The following is a 27,040-nucleotide window of genomic DNA, read 5'->3' on the forward strand; positions in this document are numbered from 1 at the left end:
ATCTTTTTGAATGAAAGTGTTAGATTAATAATGTTGTAATTAAATATAATGGAGTAAGATTAGAGGAGATAGCTGCAAAGACTGCTCTCACAAAGGAATCCGCAAGTTTCATACCAAAGGAGATTTTCTAGATTTCATAGCCAAGTTTAATGCGAGAATCCCGTTTGTTTCAAACAGTCTCTACAAAACGTTCTCAGGCATTCCTCGGAAAATAGTTGACCTAGTTTCGTACTAAACTGACAGTTCCACTTTTACGTCTAAAGTACATACAACTGACTTTAATCGAACAGTGTCTACTTCGATTGCACAAATAATTACAAATTATGCAATTCATATTGCTAACCATTGTTGTAGATTATTTTAATTCATCATCTCCAATATGTTGTTTTTAACATACTTGAGGAAGCAAAACAATGTTTCATTAATGATTTCGTATGATTTAAATTTAGCCTGCGAGGATCTATAAAACGGAAGCTGGAGATTTCATTTACATTACTGATACAAAGTGTAATGATAACATACATTATATCTAACCCAGGTCCAAAGTCTGCAGACAATGGTCTAAAGTTAATTAATATATAGGGGGTAAATTAGCGCACAAACATTAAAATAAAAAAATGTAAATTTAAAAGTAACGTTGCGCTGAATGGCAGAATATAAACATCACGACATATGTAAATTATAAACTGTATGTAGATAAATTGGGTTCACTGGGTATATGGAAGTTTTAAATACGAGTAATTGCTTCCAGTTTAAAATATTTCTGGTGCTGTAGATTAGTTTGATTTTTTACTACGATCGAGAAAGTATATACAAAAACAGGTCTGAGTAGCCTAATTTTGTAAAAGAAACTATGATAAGTTTATGACAGTCTTTAAATCTGACAGTAACTTGGTCGTAGATATATGTATTACACAACTAATAAAGCACTGCATTTGTAATAGTTGCTCAAATTTACAGTTAAAGATATATTTTTATTAGAATTTTTGAACTGGAAAAACTCTGTGCTCACTTTTGAGGGTTACAGAAAAGGTTGAAATAAAAAGTGTTTTATATTTTCAAGCATACTCTATTCGTTCAAGACTATATATAATGTAATAGTACAGGAGCTAGCAACGTTTTCGAGAGAGAATTTCAGGTCAGCTGAAATTTTGATATACTGTCTTTCAGCTGACCTGAAATTCTTGTTTTTAGAAACGTTGCTAGCTCCCGTACTATAAAGAAAATGGTATTTAAATTAAACGAACATATGATTGTGTCGTCACATCATAATGTTTTCAAAGAACAGTTTATTACATGTATACGTGCTCTTCCATTAATAACGTACTATGTTTGCTGCAATGGATTTCTTACGGGTATTTTGCCAACTTCAGAGGCCAGTGAGGCGAAGCCTTGAGGTCGGGGAGAAAATTACTTCCTTAGGGCGCCTTTCATGTCTCTAAACTTTATCAGTCAGTCAGTCTGGACATTTTATATAAATTTTTATATACATAGAACCATTTCATTGATGATCAGGTAAATCCAATTTCATTTCCTTAAGCTGCATACATACTGAATAGTTTGTGACATAATGTTAGCATAAACACTAAATAACTTCTCTTAGTTTACTCTATTGAAGCAAGTTAAAGAAACCCTCTCGTTTTAAGGAGAGTGAGTTCACTACCTATAATATTAGACTTCAATTAATTGAGTTTATGCTACTAAATTACAAATAAATATTGTGTAGATAATTAAAAATTAATAAAACTTTACTTATGGAGAGAAATGATTGGGAATATTTGTCTATATAAACATTGTACATAAATATTCCTTAAAGTACATATTACCTGGTACTTAATTCGAGAAAGCGCAGTTTCAAATCCTGTCTATAACAACAGCAGTTTTCATCAGCCTTATTCTATTTGATAAGATTCTGGCACAGAGCCCTGTAGCCTATGAGCATGGGCATAATAACGTTTAAAAGGGGATTGGCTTCTCTTTAAAAATAGAGTATGAGAAAGCTAATATCAAGAAACATGGTAACATTGTTCGGAAAATCGAGCGTAAACCACTAAAAGTAGTTTTAGAGAAAGTCGTAAAATGACTTGTCTTTATAAATGATTACTCGGATTTCAGACATCAAGAGATCCTGAAACAAAGAGCTTTTTGTCATTTCTAAATAAATATATGCTGCTTAATGTAGAGTACAATAGGATGTCAAATTAGGTTACGTACCTTACTTTCTTACAAGTTAATCATGCGACAAATAAAACATTTTTCAAACCAAACCTCGTTCTTACAAAGTAAAATTTTCAACTTTAAAGCTGAGCAACACAGAATATAAATAAAACAACTCAAATAGCTCAATTGCGTTATTCAGAGCTAAAACGCAACTCAACTTGGACTTTTTTCTGAGAAACAAATTGATGTTTTGGTTATTGTTAAAACATGTGATTTTGTCCGTGTTCCCAAAAAAAGAGAAACATTAAATACTAAAACTATTGTAATATTTAATTGTATAATAACTTATTTCATTTGTGTATAGTGAAAAAGTTAATAACATATTTTACAGTCTATCCTAAAAAATTGGTGTCATGTGATAAGGAAGATTATATTGATTGTTGATTGGTTGAGCCACACTGGCACGAGATAGATCCACGATATTAAATCGAACCTATTAAGGAATTCAAAATAGTGTGTGAAATTTTCTCCTTGGTTTGTATTTTAAAGACTACACTAAAAATCTGAGACCATGAAAAATAATAGTAATTAAAGTCCTTTATGTCATTCGTCAATAACGCATTTCCATAAATACATTACCTCATGAAAATTGTAAGCTAAAGTGACTATAAAATGTTATTATGTTATATCTGTGATATCAGAATAGTTCACGGATACATAAAAAAGCACAGAACATTTATCTTCAACAGTATCTAAGCAAATAAAGCACTTTTGCGAGTAATAGGCTCATTAATTTTAATAATTTGTTCCAGTAATGTAACAACTATAGCGAATAGTACGTAGTATCTATCGAATCAAATTTCAATTAAAGTTAATTGAGTATTCACTGATAGAGACATTATTATTTTATTCAATCGTAATGATTCCGAACATATGTTTCGTTGTACCCACTATTTACTTCTTACTTTTTCTAACAGTACTTTCGTTATGGGCAAAGAGCGTGCGCGGTTATTGTGCTCCCTTGAATGGACTGGTAAGACCGTTTCTAGAACTTTTCAATTGATCTGCTATTTATTTATTGAACATCAGCTAAAATTATTTTTAGGCAGTAGTTAAAGACAACAAGTAGTATAATTTAGTTTTCACCACAAAACGAGTTTAAATACTGTCATTTCTACGGCAAAAGCAATTCAATTTGCAAGTTTTTACCAGTTTAACGTGTAAAAAATGTTATAATATAAAGTAATTTCTTCATTTAAACCAAACAAACTTCAATTGATTTTATTCAGAAGCAGTTCTATTTAGTTGGCGGGTGAGTGCAGGACTATTGTGATCTGTAGACTGTGGTTTTAATTAAGTGCTTGCTTTAGAGTTAGTGTGCATGGAATCACACATAATATGACTATTATGGTTCCTGACCCATGCGTGTCACAATGCTCTGATATGTTTTGTTTACTTTAAGCTAGATTTTAGTCATAGATTAGTTTAGGTGTTTACCTAATGAAGAAATGAGATTGCAGATCTCGAAACTTAGTGCTACTGATTGTACTGTATCACTGAACGATGGCAAATGTATGGAAAACCCCTGTTTCTTTGTAATGTCATATATTAAATCTATATATATATATATATATATATAAAAGAAAGTCGTGTTAGTTACACTATTTATAAGTCAAGAACGGCTGATCCGATTTGGCTGAAAATTGGTAGGGAGGTAGCTAAGAACTGGGAGAAGGACATAGGATACTTTTTATCCCGTTCCCGATTCAGGATTCCGCCCCACTGGTCTCTAAAAGTTACAGAAATATCCGTAAGAAATGCATTGCAGCAAACATATGTTATTAAGTGAAAGAGCCTTTTCAAATTTAATCAGCTGTTCTTTGTAAACATATATAATGCGACAAAAGAAATATATTATGTTTATATCATTTAATTACTATTTTAAATTTCCTTACACTTATAGTTTGAAAGCATAGAGTAAGCTTAAGAGAAACAGCAAATTTTGTTTCAACTGTTTCTGCAATCACTGTTAAACATAGACTTTACTATCCAGATAATACAATTCAAATTTGACGTAAAAATTCACCTTTAACTGCAATATTTATTTTTCTAATATAAACCATGCTCGTGCTTGATCAGAAGAGCAATGCAGATATCAAAATTACTATCTTACTAAATTACATCTTTGGCTACAATATAAAGAATGTTATAAAACCAACCTTAATTGTTTTTTTTGACAGAAGTATGGTTCTCAAAACTCCGTGTGTACATATTCTCTCAATCGAGACAACAAAGCAAGCTCAATCATGGAATCGGAGATATAACTAATTTGATCCAGACGTGATACACGCGCAAAGCCTAAAATAAAAACCATATGCAATTTCGCTTAACATCTGAAGCTCATAATCATTAGACTGTAATAATGTGTACCTAAAATATACCTATTTTCGTTTCAAAATTACATTGAGCGCCTTCATTTATTACATTGTATGTGCGCTAATAAATTCCGACTTTTTGACTCCTGTCCACGATGGTCTAATATAGTTCAATTGTATACAAAAATCATAGAACATTGGAGAAAAATTCCAGTTATTTCACAGGTGCATATTTAGACTGTTTTAAAATTTAAATCTTAAATACATCATGAGCTTGGAGTATCTTTCAGTGACTATCATCTATCTCAGAAGGGTAATAACGAAATTCAAAAGAAATATGCCTCCTATGTCCCAATTTTTCTGTAGGAAATCGTGTGCGAAGCCGTGGGTATTTGGTTGTAATTGGTATTTTATTGAAAATGAAGAGTTTTCGTTATAAAATACTACGAATTTATTGACGAACTAGCTGTTACCCGCAGCCAATTGCGCATAATTGCTTTTACTAAGTAATATCAGGACTTCGGTTCTTAAGATTTGCGTGCGAAGCCGTGGGTAACAGCTAGTTATCTATAAACCAAATAAAATGTTCTTAATGTGAGTGCTGGTGTCTTCAAGGATCGTGATTTTATCTAACACAACATATATACTTTATCTCGACTTTCTTTCCTCTCTATATATAAAACTGGCCTTATACGCTAATAACAATATCTGATTATTTTTATTTTATCTTCTTAATGTATAAACTGAAATCTTCTGCTGTTACAGACTTGACTCCTGGAATCTAGGACCAAGAGATCAAAAAAGTAATTTAATATTAAACCAACCCTTCCAACTATGGCTACGTTGTGTTTAGAAAACCCAGTTGCTCCACTGTACTTATAGCTTGTGTGAGAAACATCGTAACGTTGTGTTTAGAAAACCCAGTTGCTCCACTGTACTTATAGCTTGTGTGAGAAACATCGTAACGTTGTGTTTAGAAAACCCAGTTGCTCCACTGTACTTATAGCTTGTGTGAGAAACATCGTAACGTTGTGTTTAGAAAACCCAGTTGCTCCACTGTACTTATAGCTTGTGTGAGAAACATCGTAACGTTGTGTTTAGAAAACCCAGTTGCTCCACTGTACTTATAGCTTGTGTGAGAAACATCGTAACGTTGTGTTTAGAAAACCCAGTTGCTCCACTGTACTTATAGCTTGTGTGAGAAACATCGTAACGTTGTGTTTAGAAAACCCAGTTGCTCCACTGTACTTATAGCTTGTGTGAGAAACATCGTAACGTTGTGTTTAGAAAACCCAGTTGCTCCACTGTACTTATAGCTTGTGTGAGAAACATCGTAACGTTGTGTTTAGAAAACCCAGTTGCTCCACTGTACTTATAGCTTGTGTGAGAAACATCGTAACGTTGTGTTTAGAAAACCCAGTTGCTCCACTGTACTTATAGCTTGTGTGAGAAACATCGTAACGTTGTGTTTAGAAAACCCAGTTGCTCCACTGTACTTATAGCTTATGTGAGAAACATCGTAATGCACACAATTGTGCACATGATGAGACAACGAGAATACCAATTCACCTAGATAACACTATATCTTTAGTGTCTCTGATGTCGAAATTGAGCTTATCCATCGTTGCCTTTTTTCCATCTCTTTAGATGAACGTGTCTCCAAATTCCAGGAGTCAAGTCTGAACAGCATCAGATTTCAGACGCTAAATTACGACGAAGGTGAACTAGAGCTAAAATGAACATTCATAAACACCATGGCCAAGTTGTGTGATTATTTGTATTGAATGTTGCAGTGTAGGAGATATGAAAAGATGAACTACAAGCTAAACGAATGCTGCAAGCCTTATCAATGTGTTATCCACGACATTACAACCTGGTATTGCAGGGACGAGAGCACTCTTGTCCACCTTTGACCGCACAGGAAAGGAGATGAAAGAATAACATTGTTTTGTTTTAAGTAAAATATATTCTGTATTTCTGTTTATGAGTATAAATATTCTCATACCTCTATAAAAATAGGCTGTGAAAAAGCTAATATAAAAAATTGTAACCATGGTATGTGAATTGTTCCAAATCGTTTTGACAAAAGTCATAAAATGACTTACCTTTAAATGATTACACGGATTTCAGACATCAAGAGATCCTGAAACAAAGAGCTTTTTGTCATTTCTAAATAAATATATGCTACTTAATGTAGAGTACAATAGGATGTCAAATTAGGTTACGTACCTTACTTTCTTACAAGTTAAAAATACGACAGAAACATAATAACAGGTTTCAAACTAAATCTCTTTCTCCCAAAGTACATTTTCATCTTTGAAGTTGGACAATACAGAATATAACTCACAAAACACACAAGTAACTAAATCGAGTTATTCAGAGCTAAACTCAAATTAACTTAGTTTTATTTCTGAGAAACAAATTGATGTTTTGGTTATTGTTAAAACATGTGATTTTGTCAGGGTTCCCAATGAAAAAGAAACATTACAATTATTTTAACATTAAATTATAGTAACTTATTTTATTTGTGTATACTGCCCTGCTAAGCACAGAGGGGGTAAGTGCCAAATCAACAAAGTCTGGAAAATTGGTTTTTAAGTTTGACCCTCTGCCATTGTGAGTGTCTTTACGATTGAGGTATCGCAAGTTGTTGTCAATTGTTTTATTATTTTTTCCTTTCTTGTAAAAACTGTTTTTAACCCTTAAATTTTATGTTTATTTTTTTTTAATTGGCAGCAGTTACGGCTGTTTTTAAATTTTTTTTCTCACTGATTTACTAAGCTTATTGGTGGTAACTGTAATATGTTAAGCTACTTTTGGGGTAAGTAACACAGGTACGGCTAAAAATAGCCAAGGATACTCCTGTTACAACCAATGCGCTTAGTAATATAACTATTTTAATGCTCAGTTAATAATTACAAGTAACTCAATTAAATTCAGATGCCATTTCAATAAGATATTTTTTATAGAACACTTTATTTAAAAGATTGTCTATTTCATGTTTTCTAGGCCTACTATTATGACAAGAGCAACAGTATGATGCCAATGCATTCACAAATTTGATTTGTTAATGTTGTGATACATTTGTTGTGGATTTTTTCAAATATAATTCATAAAAACCAGCGTTCTTCACAATCTTCTTTTAAAGTCATCTTTTTTGTGTGGATGAATATTAAAGTGGCTCACATTGTTCGCACTCCTCATGGCCCAGTTTCACAAACGATATATGCATTTTAGAAAGTTCAGACCGGTAGAGCTCATATGAACACTTCATATTTGGATGTTTTTCCATGAAGTCTTGATGCATCACATTAATTGTCAGATCACTGGGTAGATACTTCCTGTTGGGAGCATGTTCGCGTCTGTAGTGAGCTATGGTAGGCTCGAAGGATTCTATATGAGTTCTTATAACTGAATGATCAGCTCTGTTGTGAGCAATTCGTCTTTTCTTTTATCTGTTTTCGAAGTAATACTCTTACTTATACTACTACGGCAGGACTGTTTGCAAGATCTTGTCGTTATTTTTTGGTGTAACCCAGGGTTGTCAGAAAAAATGTTTTACAAACCCGGATTGAATGAAGAAAATAATGGTTTGTACCACTACGTCGGGACTCCCCAATTGTTGTTTTGCGGTTAACTTCTGTTTTTTCTATTACAATCCCATAACGAAGCACTTTTGTTCATGAGGTTCAATGTCCCAAAATTGGTCATTTATTTCAATTCGCCTTTTCTTTAGGTATATTTTCAATACACTTTAGCTTACATTTTTCTGAACAAGCATCTTTGATAGAATGATTACTCTTTACTAAACCTTTCTTCAAACCTTTCTCAGCGGGTGCAAACAAGAATTTTTTTCTTTTCCTTAGACTATCAGTTTTAGTTCGATCACTTAAAGTTTGCATTGGGGAAAATAAGCATATCAACACTGTTATGAGCTTGGCCTGCTTCAAAAATTACCACTTCTTCATTAGATACAATAAGCCTTTCTCAGGTTTCAGGTTGATTACTGTTACTGTTCTGTGTTAGGCCTACTTTGGCTTCATCTACGTCCATATGGTCTAGTTCTTTACTGGTTATCAGACTAGGATTAGTTTCGCAATCTAAGCCTATTATGTTGTTATTGAATAGAACATTATCACATTGAACATCACTGTTTAAATCTGCCTCAAGTGAATTTAAACCTATGTCTTCGTAGACCAACTGTAGTAAGGTTCCATCATCTTCTAGGTTATATATACAGAGTTTCATTGTTTTGAACTAATAATATCGGTACATTTTCATAGCTAGGTAAAACATAAATGTGAACCATTTACAAGTGGTTCAGTTGCAGTAGTCTTCAAAGTTTCATTTAAAGTAGGCCGACCATTACTAATACATCCTGATAGCAACTGCAGTTTTTGTAGGTTTAGCTTTAGGGCTATGGGGCAAAGTTACTATTTCATTAGACTTATTACTATTACAGGCATTTTGTAGCAATTTCACGACAGCCTAAGACAACTAAAAAAGCAACTGAATTAACAACCAGCTTGTGCGCAGTTGCATTCTGCTCCTGGTTTGTTATGGTAGTAACTACAAAGAGTAATGGCAAAAACTAAGCAAAAACAGTGGTAAGTGATTGATTGCTAAGCGAGTTTAGCCGTAAGTGAAAAATGACTAAGCCTAAAAGCCGTATCTGCATCCCTTACCCACAAATAACTTAGTAAATGTCAGTTACACACCATTTTGCTTAGTATTTCCTCTGAAAAGTGTACTTACGACATTTAAAATAGGCAGTTTTAAATGTTTTCATTTAATTACGGCTAAAATACCTTAGTATTACATTCCAAATATTGTGTAGATTTACAAAACATTATTAACTCAATTTCGCAAAAAAAATGTCAGTTACCCCCTCTGTGCTTAGCAGGGCAGTATAGTGAAGCTGTAAATAACATATTTTATAGTATAATCATACTAATGTAAATTGTAATGTCATTGTTTCTCCCAATTACTTGTTGTATCCAAAAGTTATTTCTGTAGTTTAAAATAAAAAAGCGCACTTAAAAAATTCAAGATAACAGCGCCGATTAAAATGAGCATAAAGACTTCCTAGGGGGTATAAAAAAAATATTAGCGGGGTATTTCTTTGTGGCCTCTTAGATTTTTTCGTGTCCTTTATTAGTTAAACTTATCAGTTAATAAAGTTCCTTATCAAAACTTAAATTTTTAATCCGTCTTCAAAGCTAATAAAATATGGAGGATATTAATACTAAGACATTTTATTAACAAGGTTAAACGCAAGCCAGACCGGATAAGCGGTGGAGGCTTCGTACTCGCCCCACAGTGGACAACACCTAGGCAGTTAAGTATCGATATTTACACCCTTGGTTCGATATTTACAATTTATATTTACATATACATAGGTTGTATTATAGGTGAACAATAACTCCAAATGTCAACACTCTTAAGTCAATTAATTATAAAGATATTTATACACATGGTCACACGGAAAGACAGAAATTTGGTTTCGTTTTCAATTGCTAGGAGAGAGTGCGCTAACCCTCTTCACGATGATCAGAAAATTTTAAATATATGATTAAACACTTTTTAGGGGCACAAACGTAGATTTTGGATAAATGTATAGAACATCCAAAGATTTGTTGATGTTCAGGTGGCAAAAAGTATTAATACGTCTCAGCAAAATTAAATTATATTTGTACTTAAAAAACAATAAAATGAGTCAATAGAAACATTTTAACATGAGAACCATGTTTCGTCCATCCCATTTTTGACCAGTAATTCCAGTCAACACAAAATCACAAAAAAACGATGTAACGTCCCATAACAATATTATTGCAAGTTCATCTAACATTTATAAGCTTTGTATAAAACCAATTAATCCAACAAAGTAACTTTATCAAATACGTTGTTACACTACTGAAACGTGTTATTTAATTATCATTTACAGTATAGTTTGTTTATTAATTTGTTTCATCTGTGTTTTTCTCGTTGCCAACATAGTTACCCATATCATCAATGTAACTAAAAGTCACTTCATTGAGAAAGAAAAAACATATATCAGTACGCGTAATGGACCAATCTTTACCATTTTTAATAACGATGTAAAGCTAGTAGAGACAGAGTTTCCTACCGAATTACAACCCTCTAGGACAACTCTTTTGTACCTTACCGTATAATAGAGACAAACAGAAATCGCAGCTTTTATTCATCAGCAGCTGAACCCTGAGCCAAGCTCGTAATAAAGCAATCTAGTCCAAAGAAAACAGGCTAGTATCCACCTCAGTAATGAATACAGGAGTACTACAAGACTTCAGGATACGGACATACCAAAGCACATTTATAAATCCAAACTTGGAATATAATTTGAATTACACACATCGAATCAAAAATTCCATACAATTGTCCAAGGCTATTAAGAAAATCATAACAATTTAAAATTAAAACTTTAACAATGAAGAGAGTATTAGATTATAAAAAGTTGGAATCATGTGTCAAATTGATTGCTGAATGTTTATCCAGACATTCACGTGATAGACTTTCACTATCCACACCGAACTCGTACCATAGGGTGGGCCAATTTCATTCAATATGTAGAGAAATTCATAATCGTGTGTATAATTTTTTTTGTTTTTAAACCTACCCCTACTAAATATATCAGACTTTTTTTTTTTTTTTGCTTTAGGGTATTGGGGTGGATTCATAGATCCTCACACGTCAACCTGAGCTTATTGTGTGCCCCTTTGATTAATAAAAATAGTAATTAGAGCCCTTTATATAATTTGTCAATGATGCACTTCAACATGAACTACAATGCTTCATTAAATTGTAAGCTAGAGTAACCAAGTGTTATTATTTTACATCTCTTATCTTCTTAACAGAATAGGACACGCATACATAAAAACGTGCAGCACATTTATGTTCAGTTGTATCCAAGCAAACAAAGGACGTTTACGAGTAATTGTATCAATAATATTAATAATTTGTCCCATTAATGTATTAAATATAGCAAATAGTACGTAGTATGCATTGAATAGAAATTTCAATTAAAGTTAATTAGGGGTATTGACTGATAATACCAAAGTATAAAAATATAATACCCTGTATATAAAAATATAGTTTTTCATATTCACGTTACTCTTTTACCAAGTAATAATGATTCCGAAAATATGTTTCGTCCAGCCAACTATTTATTTCTTACTTTTTCTAACAGGCCTTTCTTTATGGGCTAAGGGAGTGCGTGGAGATTGTGCTCCCTTAAATGGACTGGTAAGACCATTTATATAATTTTTAAATTCACCTTTGTTATTTATTTTATGCACAAGAGCTAGTAGTAGTTAAATACCAGTATCAACTAACTAGTACCATCATTTAGTTTATCACTATAAGATGAGTTTAGAAGCTGTATTTTCTACAGCAAAAGGAATTCAATTGTAAATTTTATCAGTCTAACAGGTTTATACACAAATAATCAAAAGTAAATCGTATAAAAAATAGCATAGTGTAAATTGAATGTCAGTCTATATAGAAAACACATTTTATCTGATTACTCCACAAGTATTTATACAGGATGAGGCATAAATACCACATATAATTGTTTTCTTGGCTTGTAGTTTTCATGGAGACATGCGCAGTTTACAGAACAAAAGACTGCCATATAAAATTGGCTGAGCTCTAGCGAAGTGTATCAGTCATGGGAATGGACAAATATAAATTTTTGCCTATCTATTTCTCTGTCTGTGCGCACGATATCTCGAAAACGAACTGACATATAAACTTGAAATTGTGCATTAAGCTTTATTAATGTATGAGGAACACTGACTTCAATGACGGTGAGCGTTAGTGAATATTTTTACATTGGTCTTACGGGTAACTATGATGGGAACGGGAAGTCTAATCCTAAAAATAACAAAATGACTAATCATACTAGTCCATTAATCATCATTTCATGTCTTATCTGCTTTAATTTTCATATATAGGTAGAAAGTAGGCCCTTATGATAGATCACGATGGCCACCCATGTCGTTCGATATCTTATCTGTAAAAAAACGGACTGTTCTTAATTTTATTAGAGTACTACTATGTCCAAAGACACGACATATCGTACTTTTATCTAGTTGAACAGATAGTTTTCGCTACCTTCTTTCCTCTCTATACACACCTTATTCTCTTCTAAAAGTACCTGATTATTATTTTGTACTTTGCAGTGTAAGATGTATTCGAATCTAGACAACACAGTAGTCACAAGGCAGGAGTGCTGCAAGCCTTACGAGTGTGTTATCCACGACATTACTACCTGGTATTGCAGGGACGAGAGCACTATCGTCCACCTTGGGCCATCACGAAAGTAAATGAGTTGAAAAGAATCAAATGGTTTTATTTTAAATAAATAAAATAAACTCCGTATATCTGTCAATGAGTGTTCATATTCTTCATGTATGGCAAACATTCCCTTTTCTCTTTACTTTGATTTAGCAAATGAAAGTTTTGAACTACCCTGGAGGAATTGGCAATAAAATTACATGAGTTTCGTCTTAAAGTGAACGGTTTCGGAATTTTTTGGGTCTCACAAATAAAATGTTGGGCATATGGTTTTTTTAATTTGGTGCAAAGTGAGACCATAAGGGCTGTGTAAAGAAGTGTGATATTTCCATGTTTAATGTTTATAAAATGTTAGTGGATAGTTATAGTTTTAACAAACTATGTAGTCAGTATTACATATTTTTAAATCCATGAGTCTTCTTGCTTGGCAGTTGTCTTTTTTATTTGAGTTTGGTCAAGTCCATTGATGTTGTTATTTGTGCTGTTATTGTGCTCTGTACTCTAAGTTATTGATATATCAGGTAAGCACACAGCTGGAATGAACCAAATTGCATTTGGTAGAGACAACTGAAAATTGAAAAATATTTATCATGTGATCATACAGCTTTTAACAAACTCCAACAAGAATGAAAGTCATATAAAGGATTTTTGTGTTGGAAACTTTTGAGGAAAAACGGAGATTGTGCCAAGTTGTGTGATATCCAAACATAATTAAGGGATACAATCTGACATATGAAACGAATTAAATGTTATAAGGTAATATATTTTTTAATGTTGTAAAATGTTATACCTATCCAACGCGGATGAGCACTGAAGATCTTCAAAGTATATATATGTATAAGTATATATATATATATATATATATATATATATATATACTACAGAGAAGCTTGTGTATTGATGGGAAAAGAAACGTACAAGGAATAGAAAGACTTTGTTTGGTGTATGAGCACAGGTCATATCAGATATCAATTTAATTGTCTCTGTGAAACAAACACGGTGTATAAAAAACACTCATTTTGGCAGCATTTCTAATTCAATTATAGATTTTGTAAAGTCATCCCTGGATTAAAGTAATCCGACTTAGAAAACTTCTTCAAGTCAGCCACAAACAGCTTTCGACTTACTACTTTGTTTAGTTTGTTTGATTGAGTTCGGTTTTTGTTTTCAGAACCAACATCTTTGATAAAATATCGTTAATGTAACAAAAATAGTACTATACAAAAATACTTATGAAATGTTGTGATAAACCTGCTAAAAATAGGTTTTCCGTTGGTAATAAAGACTTATTTTTGAAACTTGTATGGTTAATCTTAAGTTTTAAGGTTACATCACGCTTGAAGAAGAGGATAGATTCCAATCCTCGAAACGTTGTGTACTATTTTTGTAGCGTTGACCTTGCAATAATAGCCTTTGACAAAGAACTAAAAGTGAGTTCAATATGAGTCATATATAGACTAAAATTTTAGATTTATGTCGTCACATTTCCGACAAATGTGTCACAGACTGCAGCTAATGTGATTCAAAGTTGCCACATAGCTAATTCATGGGGGTCGTCTCCAACGTCTGAAATAATAATCTTAAGCTTAAAAATAGCTTTTTACTAATCAAGGTTTGCTGAAACATTCTTCTTCCTTAATCTGCGTATTATAGATAATGATATTTATTAGATATTTTGAACTACCTGTTCATTTTAAAACGAAATAACTCGAGTTTCTGGTTTAAAGACTCGAAATGAATATTGTCATATGAAGACACTTTGTGTAATTGTTTTAATAAATAAATAATTTGTTTCTGTAGTTGCTATCAGAAAGAAATACTTTTGTTTGGAATTGGCAATGAATAAGTAAATAATGTTTTGGTTTAAAGTTGTTATGGTGAGAAGAACGCATTCTATATTTTTATATACATACATGCATTATATGTTATATATAAAACAAATGAGAAATTTATGTTCTAGCAGTTACCTGCGTATTCGCACGCAATTTCGTAAGTTTAAATGTAAAGGCTATTGCTATTTATACAATTTAATGTAAATAAAAGTCGTTTGACAGATATTTGGTCTTCCGGTAATATGTTAGTTTGCTTATTTTAACGTATATGTGACAGATACGGCCAAATACAAAATAATTGAATCGTAAAAAGTAAGGGCTCTTTGGTGTAATGGTAGCATATTCATCCGGCAAGTGAGAGATCCGGGTTCGACTCCCGGCGGAGCAAATACTTTTTGTGATTCAATGTTTATTGAAATTATATATATATATATAATTAAACTGTATAAATGGCAATAGCCTTATTTAATTTCAATAAACATTGAATCACAAAAAGTACTTGCTCCGCCGGGATTTTTGATTTTTGTGATTCAATGTATATATATATATATATATATATATATATATATATATATACTATATATTTTATTTACATACATTTTAATTATATACATTTTAAATATATAATATATATATATATATATATATATATATAAATATATAATATATATATATATATATATATATATATATATATATTTAAAAGAAAGAAGTTTTATAACCATCAATCTTGCTCTATGCTTTCAGGACTACAATGTAAACAAATTGAAAATAGAGGTTAAATTAATGAAACATGTGGTTGTGCTGTAATGAAACAACATTTATACAGAACAGTTGATCACATTTAACAGGCTCTTTCAATTAATAATATTACTTTACTGTAATTCAACTTTAGAGACAAAGATGAGACCAGTGAGGCTTAGCCAGTACGATGGAATTTTGAAATAAGAATAGATCTATATGTTAATCAGAGAACGAAAAATAATAATGTAAAACTTCAGTTTAATCAGTTTAGTAGTTTTCAGGTGATTGAGTAACACCTCATGAACACCCAGACAGACACCATTAGATTTCTATAAAACAGTATACATAATAAAACAATATATTTCTTATTATTTGTTTACTTTGAAACTTTCAGCTTGTTAAACAGTTATATCGTATACATAATTTACTGAATGAGAAACTGGGTTGAGTAATATCATTTAATAGACAACACGTACAAATTATACTTTCTTCTTTGGCATGAGGATAATTATTTATACTACTTAGAATCTATTAAAGATTAAAGTTAGAATCATAGTAATGAAACCAATACGTATACACAGTATTATAAGATTCCAAAAAGAGGTATAAATAGATATAAACGATTGAGAGTTTAACGGAAATAGGAGTCTGATCGGACTCTTGGAGACTCTTAAGAAACTTGACATTCTGTAGGTTCTAAACAGTTGTTTGTTCAGAACTTTCAGAGTTTCGGTCTCTTTTTTCAGCGCAATATTTATTCTACGATGTATTCTCGGATATAATGCAGACATTTACGAGACACTTATATTAATTTTACCTTTTCATTGTTTATTACTTATTTCACTTTACTTAAATTTAATGTTGGTAGAAAAAAAAACATGTATAACAAGGAGCTCTACTGTTTAAGTTACAGTAAAGGTATGTAAATATTATTCTACCAATGATTCCGCTGAATTTTCAGGATGTATTTTTGACGTAAATGATTTTAACCTATTGAATCGTAAATACTGACGAAAAACTAGCTCCAGTTTAGGAGGGTCTTGTATTTTTGCTGTTAATAATAGATTCTGACTTAAAAATTATTGAATAATCCAATAAAATGCTGATCAATCAATTTATGTAGAAAAAGGTTTTTAAGGTTATTAATATGGAACCAATAGGAATTGAATTTGGTCTTTGTACCTCACACTCGTGTAGTGGAGCGACCAAACTGAGTATCCTTCGATTGTTAGTCCAATACAGTAACTCAGTAGGAACTTTTGATAAAATATGAACATTCTAAGTATGTGTTTACGAGGCATTATATCACGTTTGGTTTTATCCCATGTAATGGACAAATGGACTTTGTTATGGTGTCAGTTTACCATTTCTCTTAAAAATTTACGTACTAACACATACACGCCAGTTGTAAGTTGACGTAGTTGGTTATTACGTGAAAACCTACTGTAATCTGTATTCTTTACTTCAGTTTGCAATAATTAGCGTTTATTTAATCAATTGCACATCTTCAATATCATGTGCATGGAGTTGACACATAGGTGTGATTCCACACTATATGCGTCACAACGCTTTGGTTTGATTTGGTTTTATTTCAAAGAAGTTTGAGCTATGTGTTAGGTAAGTTATTGACCCAATGAATAGATCTGATTGCAGCTCTCGTAACATAGTGTCAAATACCTCTTGTATCACTGGTAAAATATATCCAAACAACCTTCGCAATCCCATCCACCATCTTCCTTGACTCTTCGTAATAATTACATGTCAATAATGAAATTTAAACAAAGGAATATTGTATTTAAAATACCTAAAGATCCTCCACCTTTAGGTTTATCAAAGGTTAACAAATTTTAAATATATATTTTAACAATTTTACTGGGATAAAAGTGGGGAGGATGTGAAAAGAGCCGACTGAAGGAGACAATAAAGATAAGATTATAAACTCAGCTCCGAGCAGACGAGTAGAACCGAAGCCTGTGAATGGGCGGTATCCACTTTCATCCAACTTGGCAAATTACCTTAAGATTGGCCAAGTTCGGCCGTTCTCTGAGCTGCCGGGCTTCCCTTGGCTACGAGAAACTGTGGGGTGACTACTTGTTCTGTCCAATATTATATTACTTTGTAACTTAGTATCGAGTTTATTAATTTACAATACAAAAGTCGATTTTTCGCACTAACTGATAAACACTCATATATACATTAAAAATTCCTCCAAAATAAATTAAAAGCCTCTATATCCTGATCATTTAATCATACCAAAGTGTACGGCATCGTGCACTAATAAATTACACGATGATATTATGCACTGACATTTGTCTGGAACGAATCGCTGACTGGCTTCATAATTGCTCAGCCCTGAGCACTTCCTTTATGCCAATGCAAAGTTTACAAATACATTTCCTTATAAATCTACTTATTTTTACCTTGCCGATCATAAACCTTAGCACTACGAATATGTTATGAATATAAAAAAATGTTGACGACCATGAAATGATGTTGCCACGAATTTCCGACACGACGCGACAAAAACTCCAAATTAATTAGCTTTAAGCTGAGACACTAATTAATAAAATAAAAGCTGCCTCAAATGAAGATTTAAACACGTAAAACTGCACCACTGGATTCATTCATGAAAATAAATAGGTAAAAATGGAAATTTACAGGAATTTCCCTGCGTATTAACCATTATATAACGCAAAACTACTTGCGGACATAATGGACTCCGTGGCTGAGACAAGCCAACCTGTCTAACGGATACCACAACACTTGTATCGGAAGAGGGTGTTTAACTCAGTCACGTATAAAAATCGGAAATTTGGATTTAAGATAGTTTTATTGTAATATACTAGATCCCGGTGCACAACCACTTAAATATTGAAAGTTCATAAACAGCATAGAATTTAGGAAATAAATAAAAAAAGATTAACGAGTATAAATAACACATAACGATAGCATATGACACAAATATTCTATGACCAAAAATTCATCGAGTAAAATTTATTAACATTTAAATAAAAAAATTCCTCATGGGGGAGGCGGCTCTAAACTTGTTTGTAAAAATTTAGGACGTATTATATACAACTACGTGTATATGTTTACGAAAAGAAACTTAAAAGAAAGTAATTATTTTCTACTATATTCCTACTGCAAAGTATAATATTGATTATATTACAAAATACAGTACAAATGTACTAATTTTTACTATAGAGATAGTTCAGAATCAAACCCAATACAATTAACATATGACAATATAGTCTAATTAATATTTTTATTCGTCCCATAACGTACAAAAACGGACAATGTTAGGTATTATTGATTTTGAAATTCTTTTACTATTGTTTTTGATAGTTTCCTAAAAATTAAGTAACTTACCAATAAAGTAAATTTGGTTTTTTACACCTTAAAAATATTTTAATCTGCTATTAATTAAAAAATATATGGTTTCATCCTAACTAATATTATAAATGCAAAAGCGATTTTTGTTTTTTTAACATATACGCAACTCTTTTTCCGAATATCCCTCTGGGCCACGCTCCACTAATACAAAGCATAATACTCCCTGAGATACATGAAGCCATGATTGAGCTTAAAACAAACATACACACATTATTATTTTAAATTTTTTAAAGATGCACTACTAAAACTACAATATGTTGGTAAATACAATATATAAAAGTAAACTACAATATTAAAGTAAACTACAATATATTAGAACAAAAAAAGATTATTAATAGAAAGAGCCCATTAAATGCAACCAAATTTGCTTTATGAGCACAACCATTGTATAATTAATTTAATCACTTAGAGCAAGCTTGATAGTAATACACACGCCTTATTTCAACCGCTGTTGAGCACGGAGTAAGAAAATATCCAGATAAGAGAAAAAAAGGTTTAATAAATAAATCCTTTAACTGTAGACTTAGCAAATATTAAGTATACGAGTATAGCGTATGGTCATTATCGTATAGCACATATAAAAAAAAGTTACAATCGAAATTTTGCTATAAATTTAAATAATGTTATAAAACTTGTTAGGTGCCTTTTGACAGAAATAGGTAGTCTTCTTAGACTTTTTTAATTGGCATAAAAACCAAAAGTTTGAATAAATTTAAATATAAATTTATATATGTATGTATGTATGTATATATATAATTTTTTCAATAAACATTGAATCACAAAAAGTACTTGCTCCGCCGGGACTTGAACCCGGATCTCTCACTTGCCGGGTGAATTCTATATATATATATATATATATATATATATATATATATATATATATATATATATATATATATAATTTGGAAACTAAGGAAAATCTACTATTGAACAAAAATACTAAGACCAGAGTAAAGTACCATAGCAATATATACTCTATATTGGGGGAGTAGGGAATGCCGATGGCCGAGAGGTCTAAGTCGTTGGACTTGAGTCTGAGTTAGAGATAGTGCAGGTTCAAATCCTGTCTGTGACCGTTGCACTTTTTATCAGTACAATCAACCTCTTACTGTATCGACTCTCCCCCTTAATCTGTTTGATAAGATCCTCGCACAGGCCAGTGGCCCATGAGGACGGACAGAATAAGGATTAAAAGGGGATCGGCCTCTCCTTAAAAAAAAAAAACTCGTGACAGATTTTTTCGATCGTGACAACAAGGCAAATTTAACATAGGCGTCAGATATATTATCAACTCAAACCAGAAGTGCTCGTACACAACAAAAGCGCATGCAATTATGTGCGAAGCCGCGGGTAAATGCTAGAATTACTTATACTCGTCCTAGTGAACCGTTTATTTTTCATAATGGAACGCATGTCAGGTACAGAAATAAAGTATTTTTAATTTAATACCCCGTATTGTAGTTTTTAGTAATGATGAAAAAATTAAAACTAATAATTTGTATATGTTTGTTTTCTCGACCATGGCTTTATGTATCTCAAGGAGTATTATTCTCTATTGCGGTTTTTACCAGAGGACGTCGGCCTTGTCAGATCGCAATTGAATTGGAATGCATTTTTTAACTAAACAAAATTCTTTAGAATTATAGGCGTAGACAGACGCTATTGTCGTATCTTTAACTGCAGAATAAACGGCAGTGATATTTATAGAACGATGTACGAGATCTTCGACACTAATATTTTCGTCATTTTTGCCTTTTAACTCGGGGTTTATAGTAGGTCAACGTTTTGTTTGCTGTGATGTAATTTAAGTGTAACCTATTGGAATAAAATAATATTAATCCAATTAAAAAGTAATTAAAGAAATACCTATTTTTAATCTCATACCGCATTGATGTTACATGCCGCATTTCATACCGCATGGCACGAAGAGTTTTATACATGATTATAAGTATATTTAGTAAGAATTTCAGTTCTGTTATAGTCTGTTTCAAAGTAAAGAGATTGTAGAAGGGTTGTTACTCTGGGACTTAAGCCCTCTACCAAGGTTTATTATCTGTGATAATAAACGCTTCAGTAGAGTTCGGTGAAGCGCGTAGACGGACTAATCGTACGTAGGAGGGTTTATTCCTAGACTGTGGGCGAGTATACCTCTGTCGCAGAGTTTTCCTTATCATCCTTTCTTTGGTTGGTAAAGATACAAATAATAACCGATTACTAACAGTATCCATTCTAAGCTCATCGTTCATGTACCCTAAAGCAACCCCGCACCCACCGTTACTCCAATGGTAAATCTCTAATTAGGGATTCACTCCCCCTTTGAGATTTAATGTCACACTACTTGAATATAAAAATTGTATTTATTTTGAAATTTTCAAAAACATATACATGATGACATTTTGGATCAGACCAGTTTTAAAAGAGATCATAGGCGATCCGTTTTTGTTTAGATATTTAAAACTGTAGATAAAAAAACAAGTTCTAGACGATTTATTAAAAGGATTAAAACACTGAAACTCTAAACTTACATTAAATGACACAGCGGAGTGTCAAAGAAACCGACAGAACGTTACGAAAGAGTTATAGCATTGGCGACAACCTTAAGATAACACAGTTTGTAACTGTCAGCCTAGAGCAATTACAGCAGTTGGGTTTCACGCTGGAACACGTATTGAAGCACTGTGAACGTCTCTGCTCAGTTATTGGTTCCTGTCATCTTCAAAACAGCACAGTTTGTAACTGTCAGCCTACAGCAATTACAGTAGTTGGGTTTCACGCTGGAACACGTATTGAAGGACTGTGAACGCCTCTGTTCAGTTATTGGTTCCTGTCATCTTCAGAACAGCACAGTTTGTAACTGTCAGCCTACAGCAATTACAGCAGTTGGGTCTCACGCTGGAACACGTATTGAAGGACTGTGAACGTCTCTGCTCAGTTATTGGTTCCTGTCATCTTCAGAACAGCACAGTTTGTAACTGTCAGCCTACAGCAATTACAGTAGTTGGGTTTCACGCTGGAACACGTATTGAAGCACTGTGAACGTCTCTGCTCAGTTATTGGTTCCTGTCATCTTCAGAACAGCACAGTTTGTAACTGTCAGCCTAGAGCAATTACAGCAGTTGGGTTTCACGCTGGAACACGTATTGAAGGACTGTGAACGTCTCTGCTCAGTTATTGGTTCCTGTCATCTTCAGAACAGCACAGTTTGTAACTGTCAGCCTACAGCAATTACAGTAGTTGGGTCTTACGATGAAATAAATATACTTTTCGTAATTTTTAATTTTAGTTGAGTATTATTATTAGTTATTATTATTATAAGTATTATTAACAGTTTGTAATATTAACATATTTATTCGGTAAACGTAACTATGTAAAAAGTGTACATAATAAATCGGTAAAACAATGATCAATTATATATGTTACTTTTATTGATATGGATCTCAGAGCTTTTGTACTAAGTACACGACAATGTGACAAAGGTTCAAATGTAATAAAGAAGCAAACGGGATTAGCAATAAAGGAAAAATACGTGAAACAAAAATTAATTGTACCTTTTTTGAAACAAATGGTACCAACCAATCTACACCAATACCCTACAGATGTCTGAACATAAGTAATTAACACATTTGGATGGTTAAATAATTTTGTTTTTTGTTGGTTACAGGATGGATATATTTCATAAAACTCTCGAAGTACTCTATTGACCCATAATACCATATTTGCATTAGATTATTCTTAACCTTATTACTATTCGATCCCTCTCACTGCAAAGAATTTGCCAATATCTTTTAAATTTACATAAAGCACAATATTTATGAAGCTCTCTATCTGATCGCTAAGCATTCAGTGCACTCACAGACTTTTTGAAATTAATTTGGATTATTTTATGTTTCCTATACTTTCCTTTTCAATATGCGTTTACAAGTAGTCTTTTCTGTAGTTCTTTCTACTGTCTATTGTGTAATATTTCACGATTAATCTTTTTCATTTAAGAAATCCATTAACGTATGCCTTATCTATTAAATATGTACATATTTATGGAATAAAAAACTAAAAAGCAATATAAGAGAAGTCATATTGTCCATTTATGCCGATGTATTTTTACCTTGGACTAAAATGTTATTATTTGAAGAATTATCATTCCGTAAGATGAGAATAAATATTAAACAGTTATTATGTTTGTAGATACATTTTTCAATAATTGTACAAAAATTTCAATGCCTTCAACAATTAAAAAATGAAAAAAAAACTTCTTAACAAACATTACTTTATTAACAACTTCACTATATGATACTTGACTGTACACTGAACGCTAGGTAAAGATTATATGAATTGACATAGAAACATAACACTTTTGGACAAAGATAAAAGTATGAATGATGAATGGAAGTATGATGTACTCAAATTTGGTGTGGTCAGATACTGCAGTAGCTTAAATAGCTATATTTTCATTATTGATTAATTGATTTATTTATAATGGAGCCTTTGTGTGTGTGTGTGTGTGTGTGTGTGTGTGTGTGTGTGTGTGTGTGTGTGTGTGTTTGTGTGTAAATACTGTTGCTTGTGAGTGATCCTATCACAATAGACGGTCAGATTTCCCAATAGTGCTGATTTTCTACTATAAGTGTAGTTTTCATCTTTTATTATTGAAAAATAGTCATAATTATACATCGAGTAAAAAGAGCACAGGTCATCTATTTTCACAGTGGTCTGATATGAATAGGTTATATACATACTTATACAATGAAAAAGTAAAAAAGTAGAGAAACAAAAATAAATTTTGGATCATTGTTTCGGTTCACAAAAAACCTTTTAATAAAAACGATAAAATGTATTAAATTTCTTTCAATAAAGACACAATTTCTTGCATTTTCATGTTTAATACAAGATCTACTTTAGTTTAATCTTAAAGGGAAATCTGAGGGGGAGGAGGGTATTGTAATATTTGTCCTATTAAGTTAAAATTTAGGGTAAAAATGCCGTCTCCAGAAACAGTTGAAATCTCCAAAGTTAAAACCTCAAACCCATTACTCGGTAGGCAGATCCTTTGTTATATTGTTTGATGTATTTATTAACTAATTTATGAGTTCCGACAATTCAACTTCCAAATGCAATAAAGTATATATATTGGGAGTGAGGTATAATACTTTAAAAACTACGATATGTTTGAAATTAAGAAGTTTATGTTACCATTAATTTTAAAACTACCTTTCAACTACCTCTTTTAATTTTTTTTACTAAATACAAGGTGGTTTTGTTTTCACTGTGCCTCATATTTCATCGGTATTAATTCTATTTTTGCTACTGGTTCTGTTAGAAGATTTTCACTGCACCTGTCGATTTTCTTGTTTACCCGGTAAATGTTTGTATTAAACCGAACCTGTTAATGAAACGCTAACAGATAAAAGACTGAAATGAAAGCTTTGTTTCTTAATGAGGCTTTCAGAACCTTGTTTGCTCGCTTTCTTACTGGATCTAATGAATAGTGATGACTTCTTTGTCTCTCTCAGCCAAGGAAATTTACTTTTAGCTACAAACTGAATCAAATTTCAAACAAATTTTATAGTAAACAGATATTAAGAAATTCATTTTGTTTCCCCTTATGCATTATGGTTAATGTATATTTCTATTAAATTTTGAAGTGATTGATTGGTCCAATAACATTACATGGTAAACATTCTATTTTATTATAAATATAAAGAAATTTAATTACTAAATGGGGAATTAATTCTGTAAGATTGCTCATAATAATTTTTATTATCTCAAAATAAATTATTGTGACGAGAATATGCAGATTAATGACAAACATACATTATGATAGTAACAAAGTCCGTGTTTCAATAATGTCAAATAGGCAACAGCCATTGGAAAGCCTTGATCAAAGAACGATTCGCAATGCTCAATCGGCAACAGTTGCTGAAATAACACGTTGTGGCAACCTGTTTGTTGGCTGGTAGAATAAAGTCGTAACGCGTTGCCGATAAACAAATTCCATCACTGCCAAATAGGTGTACGGTAGAGATATGATCCCAGATGGAGACGCTATCACGTTTAGGGTCATGACGCAGGGAAGAGTTTGGTTGACCCGAACACAACCTGCGAGTAACGGCTCGCTTACATTAGGAAGAGTTGTAACTTACGGCCTGTTCTTATCAGTCACGACTTTGATCTCGATCAAATTATTGTTATTATAAAACTGTCGAAATACATTTTTATTATTTCAACTTTTCAAAGATGTTTTGGACGGTTGTATAAACAAAACATTTTTCTGGTTAAATATGATAAGGCTTTGTTAGATCATAATACACCCATTGCTAAGATTCCTTTAATAATATTATAATAATTGCTTCGTTTCACTAAATAGGCTAAGACACTATAAATATTGATTCAGATTATGACTGGTCAAATAAAATTAATAACTAATTGTGGTTTCCAATTTAAACACCGTGCTTATGTATGAACTTTTCAATATACTATGTATACTGACTACTTTAATTTGAAGGTAAATTCATCTGATCTGAAATTAGCCAGAAAGAGATATTTATGGAACTAAGGAAAATGTGTTTATGATATTGCGTTCACCTATTGTATAGATTGTTATGCAATGTGAAGGAAAAAATGTCCTAACTAATCACAGTTTATATTATTTGAAGATGAGTTATAAAAATTGAATTGACTGCATTTTCAGAAAAGTTGGTTGAATCTTAATGTTTAAATTATCAGAAAAAATTAACATATTTTTTAACGTGACTATTCTTACTTTTCTATTTTATATAATGTTGATTGTATTTTATATTTTTGGCTAAGTGTAAGAAAAAAAAAATACCTTAGACATTTTAGAAATTTTTTTTTTTTTGCGTGTTTGGCTCGTGGCAACAACGGGAAAATAGTTATACCTTTCTTTTTGAATAAATTTTGTTCTTTACACAAAAAATACACTAACTTATTAATTTAAGCGACTAGCTTTAGAAACATGCCACTTTCTTAAATAAAAATAAACTAAAAACTACTAATAATACTAAAAAAGTGCTATAATACTACTAATTTATATTCGTATCTTTATTAGTATTAAATGCAGGGAAATTTAAATTTAAAATCTTAAGAGTTTTATTAAAATAATTGTTTTAATGTTGTTTTAACGAAAGTATTGTATAATGCATTAACTATAAATCATGTACAACAAACAAGTATTCAGCTTTTAAATGTCCTTATTTTAATAAATTACATTGTTTCATACTATGCCATATATCTTATACTGCTTACATGAATAACAGTATAACACAGAACTGGTGCGAAAAAAACAATACATTACACATTTTACGTTAATATAGTCTTCTGCGAATAATTACATTAACATTAGCGCATTTCACCGATCAATTATAAAGTTCGTCGATTATAGATACACAGATACCGTCAGTACAAGTCTTGGGAAAGAGTATTTTTGATCCATAATACAATTTTATACCAATTTCAGTATTACGAGTTAAAGTTTGGACAGATTTTTTCAAAATCTTATAAATAAAAATGAATAGCTAAATGTGTTGCTAAGCGCTAACCTTGAGAATGTTTAATCCAATTTGGCCATTTCTTTTTTTAAGAATTTTTTAGCTGTAAATAAAGTCTTTAAGATCTTAAAATCTTTACGCTAGATATGTTGCAGCACATTTTGCATACTTCAGTTACATTATATTTGTGAATTTGTAACATCTTGCTACAAAACATTGTGCTGTGTTTGTGGTAAAAAAAGGAATTAAAAACAAATATAGACAGAATTGTTAACAGATTTTGGAGAGGCGTTGAAGATGTAAAATTGTTTACATGTGTATTTGCGTATTTATATTTTTTTACTAGATTTATAAAGCTTGCCAAAATATAAATCAAAACTGGAAGGCGATTCAATTTATGGTTGAAAAAGTAGAATCTTGTGGTATCCAAGGTGTGTCTTTCCATCGGCTCAGCAATTCTAAGCCACAGAAAGAAATAGGTCAAAATGGCAAACAAATTCACTAAACCTCATGATATGGCTTAAATGTCTCAAGGGTGTAACCTTCGGTCCAGTTATCATCCAAATTGAAGTCACTTACTGTACCTAGGGTCATCAACTCCTCATGTAAAATCTCCGAACTACTTTTAATATATAACTCTATATCTTACCTGCCGAATTAAATCAATTTTGGAACGCAGATTTTTGTTACCAATACATCCAGCACTTAATACAGTCAC

General features: G+C 31.8%; 1 protein-coding gene across 3 annotated transcripts in view; it reads right to left on the reverse strand.

Annotated features, from left to right (window-relative positions):
* Window positions 1-27,040, reverse strand: part of LOC124360185 (high affinity cGMP-specific 3',5'-cyclic phosphodiesterase 9A) — a 641,497-nt gene that overhangs the window by 181,900 nt on the left and 432,557 nt on the right. For 2 of the 3 annotated variants that reach the window (XM_046813574.1, XM_046813571.1), the window contains exon 7: window positions 6,641-6,678. The gene's annotated coding sequence lies outside the window, so the exon portion shown is untranslated. Of the gene's footprint in view, window positions 1-6,640; window positions 6,679-6,764; window positions 6,969-27,040 lie in introns of those variants that run through there. The other variant, XM_046813572.1, reaches the window with a different exon arrangement.

Source organism: Homalodisca vitripennis, chromosome 4 (assembly GCF_021130785.1).
Source record: "Homalodisca vitripennis isolate AUS2020 chromosome 4, UT_GWSS_2.1, whole genome shotgun sequence".
NCBI classification, from domain to species: domain Eukaryota; kingdom Metazoa; phylum Arthropoda; class Insecta; order Hemiptera; family Cicadellidae; genus Homalodisca; species Homalodisca vitripennis.